Source organism: Engystomops pustulosus, chromosome 6, assembly GCF_040894005.1.
Source record: "Engystomops pustulosus chromosome 6, aEngPut4.maternal, whole genome shotgun sequence".
NCBI lineage: Eukaryota > Metazoa > Chordata > Amphibia > Anura > Leptodactylidae > Engystomops > Engystomops pustulosus.
Window position 1 is genome coordinate 143,634,084 of NC_092416.1, and position 12,294 is coordinate 143,646,377.

Sequence of the window (12,294 nt, forward strand, 5' to 3'; positions counted from 1 at the left end):
CTGTCCTTAAATACTTATACAATGATGTAAATGTTCAACTCAAACTTGCTCAATCTATTTCTTTTTAGCACAGAGACTCCAATTAAAACCAAATATTGTGGGTCCACATACAACTACAGAACACTGCTGACTATGCATATATTACACAGACCTTCCTCTGGCTATGGGGTCTATAGCTGTCTCCCACCCCTAGCTATCTTTACTTTCACTACAGCCAAGCAATGTTACCAAACACCTGGGTTGTAGAAATAAGGATCCCAATGCCCCTTCTCCAAAGATGTTATATGGGACAGGGGGTGTTGGGCCCTTCTTCCCAATGGTGTGAACGAGCACCTTTAAGGAATCTATCTAACATTTTTGCTTTTTTTTTTCTCTCTAACCTTTTCACTATCAACTCTACTCCTCTTTATAATCTCTGTTTGGTTACACTACTTTTTACTTCTGCAGCGTTGAATATACTACAAATAGGAGATGGATATCCTCTATTTGTTTCTTACAAATAACTTTTCAGCAGCTGTGGTGTTCATTAATAATTATCAATATTTGCATCCTCTCCATATTTTGCCAAATATCATAAATGCTTAGCTGCTAATACACTATAGAGCAATTTACATCACAGGAAAGCCAATGTGTAGGCACATACATAAATCTCAGGGTACATGTCCTTGACTGCAGATTTTAGCTAGCTTTATTATTAAGTTATTATCTCAATCAATCTACAATCTTCATCCATTGTTATATAACAATACCTTCTCCACTGCAAAGGAAACACAGTAAACCAGTGTTTAAGATTACAGTATGTATTGTTGCTGTGTTGGAGGGTTCAGAAATGTTACTTTCTACCTGAAAACCCACTGCAGTGTTGTCCCATGTACAGATGTTTTTGGCATGCATGAACATTTCAACTTTAACTGCTGGTCAGATTTACCGATAGAGCATGGCCATGTTATATTGTAATAAAAGTTTTCTACGGCTACTCTTGGTTATTATTTTACAAGATCACCTGGGAGAGAGTTAAGCTTTTGTATTAAAATGTTTCAAAACTCTTTAAAATGAGGCGCACATTAGAAACAAAAAAATAATACAACATTTTGAGGTTGTTAAAAAAAACGAAGAAATTTCGGCAAAATATCACACAAAAACAGATGAAATTGAGATACGAAATGGTTGTTTTTTGAAGGATGATTGGAGGAGCTATGCGACAATTTTAAGGGAGGGATAAATGCGTAAGCTAAAAGAGATGTTGGGCGAGTCCTGAGGCGGCTGAAGAGAAAACACGCCCTTTAAATCGGTGAGTTTGCTGGCAAGGTGCCATCTACATTTTTAAAGTTGGTTTAAAGGACGTATCCCACCATGATGAAGGATTGTAAACCAAACACAGTTACATGCTGGTGTGCACATCCTCTGACAGAATCTGCTCTTCTTGTAGATTTTTTTTGTCGTAAAAACAAAGTATTATATTTTTAAAAGTATGCCAATGAACCTGGGGGGCTCCGGGCTCCATAGATGTCAATGGAGCTTGGAGCCCCTCAGTCTCATATGAATAATTTTAAAGCTTTTTTGTAAAAACGAGGGCTTTAACCCCTTCCCAACAGAGGACATAATAAAACTGCACAGCGGTAAGTGACATACTATCAGGTCCTGCACTGTACCGCACTGCACTGTGATTGGAGGGAGACGACTGCTGCTGTCCTCAACAGCAGGCCATCTCCCCTTGTGGACAGAGGGGTGACTTACCTCCCCCTTCCCCCGATGTCCACGATGGCTGCAATCCTAGCCCTTCCCCCCTCCATGATTTCTGCAATCAGCCGGTCAATAAAAAAATGTCCCATCCATCCCTTTTCATATGCTTTTTTAGCTGAAACCGATTCTGAAGGGGAGGATGTCCCATTCCCGTATTTCTCAACCTCATCTGGAAATGAGTGGCCCTCAAGAAGACGCCCCAGGACCACTACTGCGGACTTCCCCCATCCCCTAAGTGATCCTTCTTGGACCCCAATGTCTGAAAATTATGAGCCTTAAATTCCAGAGTTCGTGGACAGCTCAGGAATACATTTAATGGCCTCGCAGAAATTGACCTGTTCTCTGAAGAGCTGATAAATCTTATGGTGCCCCAAACTAATTTGCATGTCCAACAATTTCTGGCACAAAACCCCACTTCATCATTTCATATGTGAAGCTCTGTAGATGCAGTAGAGATAAAGAAGCTTTGGGGTCTTGTGCTACATATGGGCATTTTTAAAAAGCCAGAAATAAGGCAGTATTAGAGTGGTGATTTTTCTATAACACTCCAATATACCGCACAGTGATGACGTGAACATGCCTTGAGGCCATTCTGAAGTTTTTGCACTACAATGATAATTCCCAGTGCCCGCCTCATAGTGACCCGTTATTTGACCAACTATATAAACTTAGGCCTATCCTCAACCATTTTGGTACTTAGTTTGTTGAGGCATACAACCCAACAACCATAACTGATTTAATGAGCCATTCGCAGTTTCACCGTAAAGAATAGTCAGTACTTAGACATGCATGGCTTAATCTTTAAAACAAGTATATACTACTGGCAGGATCAACCAGGTAGCCGGCTCTGAGGTTGGGGATCGACTCCTTAGTCAGGCTCCGTGAGCTGTGTAGACGAGTCACTTATACATTTCAAGGGGAGGCTGAAATTCCAGCAGTACCTACCCAACAAAAGGGCATATAAAAGAGGAGATTCTCTTTTATGGGAAAAGAGATTCTAGGGGTGATAGAGCCAAAGATAAAGTCCTATGAAGTGTATCACCCCCCAGATTCTTAGCCAGCAGGCTACAGGGAGAAATTGTAGGATACTTCACACAGGAGCTTCTGCACCTCACAGATAATGTAAATATTGACTTTATGTGTTAATAAATTTTGATAAGGGATAATGTCAACTAATGTTCATGTTTTTAACCCTCTCCTATCCAGAACAATCTAAGAACACACTTTCTCTCTGATCGAACACCTTTTATTTCGTGATGGTTTTTTTTGCGAACATCCGATCCTCTGTTTTCCTGACATTTTTAAATGCACTTATTGTTTAATAATTTGTATTTGTCACAAAGTTATATAAGAGTAGTACAGGATGTCAACTGTTAATCAAGGCAAATGCAATCGTCTTGTTGTATGCTTTCAAAAAATATATAGGGTTTAGGGCGCCTTAACTTTTTTAGCTGTTTTATTGCTATATTTTGCAGGTTGTGACTGTCTTAAAATTTCTAGCTGAAAAGCTAGTTATTTCAGTTTTAGTGATATTATGATGATTTATTCTTGTGAACATATGACTAAGAGGTATCTGTGAACTCTACACATGTCCATATATTACATTTAGGAGATGTGAAGGTAAATATTTTCTGTTTGGAGCACATTTTTTGCCATCAAATTGTATTTATTTTTTATAAAATGTTAGTTTGAAATAAAATTGCATTGCATTGTCAATAAACTCTTTAATGCTATTTTATAAAATAGGTATATACCCAAATGTACCTCACAAAGAGCAAAGGAAGGAAGGCCAGAGTAAGGTTATAGTGAAATAGAATACGAAAACCTTATTGAGACAAACAATAATAAAAAGAGTTTTTTTTTTCCCTCAGCATGAACTGTTGTATAAAAGATGCAGTACAGAGGTTTGGATCACCACCTCTGTTCTGCCTCTTTTATACAATAGTTCATACTGAGGGAAAAAAAACTCTTTTTATGATTGTTTGTCTCAATAAGGTTTTCGTATTCTATTTCACTATAACTTTACTCTGGCCTTCCTTTCTTTGCTCTTTGTGAGGTACATTTGGGTATATATGCTTGATTTTTGGCAAGGGCCTGGGTGCTATCACCAGTAGGGGGCGACACATTGTCATAAGAGCGGGATATAGCCTTTTCCCTATTTCTCCTCCTAAAAATTCTCTTTAATAAACTATTTTTAAAATAGGGCAGGTGTCTGCTTTCAGAAAATAAACAGTTTGTTGGGGTTTACTATAATTCTTTTTGCTGGAATTCCGTTTTAATTTGTAAACGTCAAAATTGTAAAATTTGCTCTGGCCAATAACGCGACAAAATTTCCAGAAATGTCTGGCAGTGAAGGGGTTAATACCCCTAGGTTGAATGTCCGGGTGAAGATGCTTATGATCTATCTGTCTAGTTATCCATCTCCTATAATTATATATATATATGTATGTATCTCCTATCTATTATCTATCCATCCAATTATTAATCAATTTTCTATCTCTCTTCTACTGTAAAAAAATAAAGGAAAAAGCAGACAGCACTCTGTGGTTCAAATTTCAAAATAAAAGGTGAACTTCATTGAAAAAGTGGCGTTTATCCACTGAAACGTTGCCACTTTTTTAATAAAGTTCACCTTTTATTTTGAAATTTGAACCATGGAGTGCTGCCCTCTTTTTACTTTATTTATCTATAAGAGGATCAAGCCAGAACCTTTGGGGGCACTACATCCCACCTTATTAGGAGTCTACAAGATTGTGATGACTTGGACTTTACTTCATCTCTTCTATTGTATTTATCTCTCATATCTACCGTATTTTTCGGACTAAGACGCTTCTTACTATAGGACGCACCCCAGATTTAGGCTTCCAAAAAAAGGAAAAATATATTTTACACCAATTAAAATATTCCTGTTGGTCGCACTAAAGCACACAGACATACATTTACACATTCAACTCTGCATCCTCCATACCTATACACACTCTGCATCACCTATACACACTCAACTCTGCATCACCTATACACACTCAACCCTGCATCACCTATACACACTCACACAGAACCACACACACATATACATACACACACATACTTCCCCCATTTCCCTTCTTCTTACCCTGTCCCAGTGCAGCATGGCAGTATGAGACCTGTGGTGATGTAAGAAGCATGTGATCAGTCACATGATTCTGACATCACCGAAGGTCCTGGACTTGTAGGACAACGGGGAGAGGTGAGAGCAGTCCGGAGGCTCCTCTCTGGGAGATCGGGTGCAGCTCTATATCAGGGCATCACCCGATCTCCATTACAGGGTCTGGCAGTGCTGGATCCTCCTGACCTCCGGTCTATAAGACGCAGGGACTTTTTAGCAAGATTTTTTCTTGCTAAAAAGTGCGTCTTATAGTCCAGAAAATAAGGTATCTGTCTAGCTCCTTTAAAATTCTCCTACAGTCCCATAATCTAGATACTTACCTACTACTGTGTGTAACTACAAAGTGTAATTATTGTGCTGGAGCCTCTTACTGACTGTGACTGTTCATAAAATATTTTTATTTTGGGGCCCCACTAAAACCGGCCCTGTCTATGTGGATAACTTTTATACCAGCGTTCCACTATTCCGATCCCTCGATTCCAAAGGCACTATTGTGTGCGGCACTGTGCGCAAAAAAATAGAGATGCTTCTCTGGGTCTCTTTATTAGGCAGCCACTTAGAAAGGGAGTCATCAAGGCACTCTCTAATGAGAACATGGTGTTGGTCAAGTAGATGTCCATTTTCTGACCACAATTCATGGAGACTCCAGCACCCTCACCCTTGTACGAGGTACCACTCCCTCTGCCCCCAAAGCCAGACAGCATCATACCCATCTGCACACCACAAACATTTTACTTGTTTTCTCCATTGTGCTTTAATTTTGGCCACTTTACCTCCTGATATATCTGTTAATTTTTTTGTTGGTTGTTTTTTCCATTTCTTTTTAATTTTATAATTTCTTCTCCAATCAGTTTGTCAACTGATCCTATGTAATTCTCCAAATTAGGCCTTAAATATGCATGTTGCTCTACTGAGCACTGCAGTATTTTTCTGGTGAACAATTAGGGTAACTGTATACACTAACCAATCAGATCTCTGGAGGAAGTTGAAGAATATTGAACAATGATCTGCACATTCATTCTAGTCTGGAACAGTGTGCAGTGTTACACCCATGTCTGGCTATAATTTGGCAACTTTGCAGGAATCTGCTGCAATATACTGCGATCACAGAGCAACAGTAAGCTGCTGCCATCTGTGGTCAATTCTTCATGTTGAGTAGATGCCAAATTTTGGGCCACTTGTTTTGGTACTTCTAGGATCTCCATATACATCATTACACAAGTCCAAAATTTCTGTTCTAAAGACCAATTTTCCCTTCTGAGCCCTACTGCGTGCCCATACAACATTTTATAACCACATGTGAGGCATAGTTTTACAGATTTCTGTGGGTTGTTTCATCTTTTTTCCCTTGCGATTCGGAAAACTTAGGGGCAAAAGTGACTTTATCACTTTTTTCCCTTTTGGGACGTAATTGGATCATACACCTATAGGGGCAAATACATATATTTCATATTGTTAAATTCTCCAAGGGGTGTACTTTCCAAAATGATGTCCCTTGATGGGATTCTCCACTGTTTTGGTACCACTAGGACTCTCCAAATTCATCCTGATGTAAAAGATTTCTGTAAAATTTTCCCTCTAAAAGGCAAACATCCCTATTTCCCTACTGAGCCCAACTCTGTACCCATGCAACATTTTATATGCTTATGTAGGGAATTTCTACATTACGAAGAAAAGTGACTTTTTGGGGAAAATTTCCACCTTTTCCGCTTCTGGGACCTAATTGGTTCATACACCTGTAGGGGCAAATGCACATTTTATACCTTGCTAAATTCTCCAAGGGGTGTTCTTTTCAAATAGAAGGGGTGTTCTTGTTCAGACTCCCCAATGTTTTGGTACCACTAGGGCTTTCCAAATGCATCCTGACACATAAAAAGTATTTCAGCCATATTATCCTTTGAAAACCGAATGCCCCTTTCCCTTCCAAGTGCCCGTAGAGCAGTGTACAGTGACAAAATGGACATTGGCCTACTCAGGAGGAATCAAACCTAACATTGTGCCATGCATTTTTCTTTTTAACCCTTTGTGAAGGTGTTCGATTTTAGTGTTCAATGAATGTAGTGTTAAAAAAAATTACATTATCGGAATTTCACTTTTTTTTATTTTTCACCCTCATGGAATGCTGAAGGGGTTAGCAAACTTTCCAAAGGTTGTTATGAATGTTTTCAGGGGTGCAGTTTGTAAAATGGTGTAATTTGGGAGGGTGTTATATCATATAGGCCTTCTAAAATCTCATCTAACTAAATTGGTCCCACCAAAAAATAGGTTTTGTAAGTGTGCTTGGTTTACAATCCTTCATTCTAGTGGTAGATATCCTTTAATAAAGATATGAGCTATTGATTTTTACACTAAAAACTGAATGGGAAAAAGTAAAAAGACTTCTGTAAGAATTAGTCCTTAGGTTTAATGTCCCCAAAAATGATAGCTTGTATAGTTGTCTTTTGAGTATGAGAAAATGCTAGCAAAAGTATTTAAGGTGCATCATTTGCAAAATGGAGGCGTCCCTCCTGTACTTTCAACATCCTCTGGTGAGCCAAAGGAAAGGAGAGACAAAAGTCAACACAATGAGACACCAGTCTAAATGCTTGTTAGTCATCAAAATAGTAATAAACTTATATTTTTCCAAGTGCAAGTTTCCTCGTTCCATGTGACTTTTGAATACAAGTCCCTAAACCACCTGTAATGTGACACAAGCACGGGTACAGGGAAGGAAACCTTAGATGTGTGGAGGTCCGACGGGAGACAATGATAAGAAACAAAGCCTTGTGTTATGTATTTCTAAGCACTTAGTGCATTTATTGGCTTTATAGTATCACAGAGCTATCGTTCAGCAATATCAGGGTTAATATGAAGAGGCCAGTCCTTGCTGTGTTCTAGCCAGCAGCTCTCTAACTTTTCTAGCCAAATAATGTTCTCAGAATCAAGGAATCCTAATTAATCTGGAAGTGGGTCAGTGTGGGCAGTTAAATATCCCTTCTTCCAATGCAACTGGCCCAAAAGTAAAAGAGGATATTTATTTCTATTGTTTTGGAAATATTGACAGCTGAGCAGTGTCTGCTTTTTCTTAGGATAATCATAATTGTGTAGGAAGAGATTCTTTCTTTTTTTTAATGAAAGGAGGAACAGATCCCAAATGACATTTCTCTATGACTTAGTCCATCCTATGCTACAAAACATCTGACTGTACAATATAGAGCCCATTTATTGTATATTGTAATTTAGAATGTAAATAAAACCCTCATATTTCAGCTTTTTTTTTTTTTTTTTTTGGAGATTCATGGTGTACGGTTCATGGCATTCTGACTCATAGGGGTGCATTTATAAAGACCAGTGTTCTGCACACCAGTTTTGCTGTGCTGCAGCTGTGGCAGAGGCTGTTTAAAGGGGTTGGCCACAATGATCAAATCAGTGTAAGGCCCGTTCCACACTTGCGAGTGTGATGCGATGAACTCGCATCACACTCGCAACGCAAGCTGCCGGGAACGCACGGCCCGAACGCTGCACCGCGGGAGTGAACTCACATGCTGAGTTCACTCCCGCGGTGCAGTGTTCGGGCCGTGCGTTCCCGGCAGCTTGCGTTGCGTTGCAAGTGTGGAACGGGCCTAAGTCCTCACTGAGCTTGCTGCACTAAAAGTAAAGGAGCCGAATAATATTTTCAGTTGATTATTTTTTTACAAAAGTTTAAAATATCTAATGAATTTTGTTCTACTGCACAATTGTGTCCCACGTGTTGTTGATTCTTCACCCAAAAAATTACAATTTTATATCTTTATGTTTAAAGCCTGAAATGTGGCAATAGGTAGAAAAGGGGGCTGAATACTTTCGCAAGGCACTGTAAATGGGGGACCCATCATGCCCATTTTACCACGGACAAATGCACAACCCTCCAACCAGTGTCATCATTAGGTGGTTTTAGGCGCAGTCATGAACTGAATGAGTGAACCTGTTCCACATATGTCATTCACTCGTTCAGTTCATGTCTTTCAATTGACAAAACTGCACCTAAAACTACCTCAAAGCTGATTGCGATGCAGTTTAAACTCAAGTGACGTACCCTCAGGTTCTGTTTAACCCCTGAAAAGGCTCTAGTGACCGGGCATTTTTAGCAAATTTTCGCATGCGCCGTTTAAGGACCATGACTTCTTCTCAACTTTTCAAATTAACTCAAAATGAACGTTATTAATGAATTCCCTATTCATGTATTTTTATGAATATTTATGAATATTATTTTTTGTGTGTCTGTTTTTATTTTATATGTCCCCCATGAGGTCTCAAAAGACCGGACATTTTAATTTTTTTTTTCACTATGTATTTCCCTTTTACAAGCATCTGTGAGAGCCTCAGTTACAGGGGAAATGACCTCCTGTGACTGGGGATTCTGATCAGAGTTGGACTGGGTCTAATTAGACCCAGCAGCTCTGTTTAACCCCTTTGGACCCGGCGGTCACTAAACAGCCGAGTCTATGTAGCTACTGACACACAATGATGTCAGCCAAGTGCCGGCGTCATTGTTTGTGAGCCACGACACTGTTAGGGGACCCGAAGAGGAGAGCAAGGGCCCGAAGAGGCACCGGAGCATCGGAAGCAAGAAGAGGAACTATGGGGGGCATCGGAAAGGTGAGTAAAGTGGGGTTTTTTTATAGACTCGAGTAGAAGCCGAGTAAGGTTTTTTTCAGCACACATTCTGTGCTGTAAAACTTGGCTTATACTTGTGTATATAGGCTACTTTCACAGGGCACTGTAAACTTATTATTAAAGGAAACCTACCATTTGGTTGGATGCATTATGAAGCAAACATACCTTGGGAATGCTGTAGCTACACTGATGCAGTATCATATCTTGGTTAATCCCTGTGATGAGTGGTTTTGCTGATAAAGCAATTATAATATTATGATAATGAAGCTCAGTCACTTCTGTGGCTGCTTCTCCTAGCACGTGCTTTATTTACTGCAGGAGAGGATGATGTAAACCCTATGTTGTGCCTGAAGGCAGAATAATCAATTGCTGCACCATCCCCCAGCTGCTGTGTATGAGTGATCCAGCTCAGGTAGATTAATCATGTTTTGACTAACCTCCATGGGATAGGACGATCGCTCAGGGATCTCCATCAGCTACATAGAGATTAATGAAGCAGAACAGTCATGTGCTGCCTTCTGCTCCATTAGTCTGACGGAGCGTCGAGGGGTCTGACGGAGGTACATGGGACCTCTCGTTTTGGTGATGTGTTGGAGACTCAACACTGAGATCCCCACTGATTAGGAAGTTAGGCTTGTGGATAGGGCTTAACTTTTGTTTGTGGGAAAACCCCTTTAAAACATGGCCTCATCATGAGTTTGTTACAGAGCAACTTTACTGGCTGTATAGAATCCGAACCTTAACCCCAGCAGATACTTGTGGAGTACATTACAACACCATCTGAAAGCCAGACCAATGTGTCCTACAACAGGAATGACCTCACAAACATTAAACTCATGAAAAGATTTGCCAATAAAGTGGAGGTTGTCATAGCCACAAAAAAAGTGCCCAACCTCATATAATGCTCATGCTTTTGGAATAGGTTGTCCAATAAACTCATATAGGTGTGGTCGAGTGTTCACAGACTTTTGGCCATATGGTTTATATTATATCAGCACCTTCCCAAAGAGGAATGGAAAGCGTCACTGCCCAATCTTTCTCCAGCATTGATGAAATAACACTCAGTATATTGCAGAGAAGAACTGCCTATAATCCTATCTATAAAATATTGCTTTTAAAGTTCAGTCTCACTATACTATCTGGGTATAATACATAAGGTTCTGTATATGACAACATCAATAGGAAAAAATAAGAGCATTGTTCATATTTTTAATTAATAGTTCTTGGAAAAATGACAATCTCTGGGATCTGCACTGAACAAAATGTTCTCATTTGCACGCCAGTCCCCAGAATCCTCTGCGTATGACACACCTGTGGTAGAGTTCAGGACAAGCCACATGTGGTCAGCAGATGTGGTTAACAATTAGACACGGAGGACAAAGCTTTAGCTAAAAGTGAATGTTCTGTTCTGTGCTGTGAGACTAAATTGGGGACAATAGTCTATGAATATCTATTTCCAAAAGTACAAGACACTAATGCAGACATTTTATTCCAGTTTCAGCTAATAAATGGCATTTCAGACAGTTTTATGGAGTGAATTAAGATAAATATCTGTCTTAAAGGAAATCTAACATCAAAATCCATCATGGTAAACCAGGGACACTTACTCATAGATCCAGGCACAGCGACTGTGGTAATCTTCTTACATCTGTTATTCATAGCCTCCTTCCTTCTAAAATCAAATTTTAGATTTTTGCTAACAAGAAGGGCTTTTGGGGGTGTTACCAGAGCCCCTCCGTGATGTAGCTCTAAATGCTATTATGCTGTGGAGGATCACGCCCTCCCCCCACCAGTGAGATTACATCAGGCAGAGGGTGCAAGACAGTGTAACAGCCTCAGAAGCTGCATAACGGAGGGGTTCTGGTAAAGCCCCTCAAAGCCTGATATTTTAGAAAGAACATATTTATTATTTTGATAACAAATATAAGAAGATAACCATCCTCACAGTGCCTATAAGTAAATGCCTCTTGTTTATCGTGCTTGATTTTGCTTGGTAGATTTTCTTTAAACTGATAGATAAATCTGCCCAATTTACTGTACCTAGAACCAATATGGGTTTTTCAGGCTTTGAATGGTTTACTCATAGATCCAGGCCCTGTGACTGTGGTAATCTTCTTATATTTCTTATATATGGCCTCCTTTCTTCTAAAATAAACTTTTAAAATTATGCTAAAGAATCTGAAGGGCTCCTGGGGGTGTTACCAGAGCCCCTCCATACTGTAGCTTCATAGGCTGTTACATTGTCTTACTCTCTTACTAAAGTCTATTTTCCTGCTTGTCAAATTCAGCATTATGGAGGCTTATAGTTCTGCTACATACAACCAGACAACTGGAGACCGGAGATTTACAATACTAAAATGCTGCATGCTGGTGCTCAGGAGGAGAAGCAGCTGTCATAAAAAGAGGAAAAGCAGAGTTCAATTAAAACAATAGCCATGTGCAAGACATTCATATCAGCTGAATACAATGTAGGATTTCATTGCAAAAAAAAAAGACACATTATCCTTGGCAGTATTATCAGACTATTGTTTTTCCTTATATACCTTTCCTATGATTCACATCTTGTTTTGGCTGCAAAGACAGCATTAAAAAAAACCTGAAACTGGAAAAACAGCTGTAGGTCAATTTTGGGAAGTTATGTGTGGTCTGTACAACAAGGTCCAGGGGATGGCCACATGGGCTAAAAACATCTTACATGGTATAGGAAAAATGGAACGCTCTCAGCTCACCTCCATCCCAGGCAGAAAAAGCCGATGCATGGAAAATACTGG

The 12,294-nt window shown here is 39.6% G+C and overlaps 1 protein-coding gene across 2 annotated transcripts in view; it reads right to left on the minus strand.

The window, feature by feature from the left end:
• The window catches only part of LOC140064538 (uncharacterized), an 83,038-nt gene that overhangs the window by 64,515 nt on the left and 6,229 nt on the right, over positions 1-12,294 (minus strand). The window lies entirely within an intron of this gene.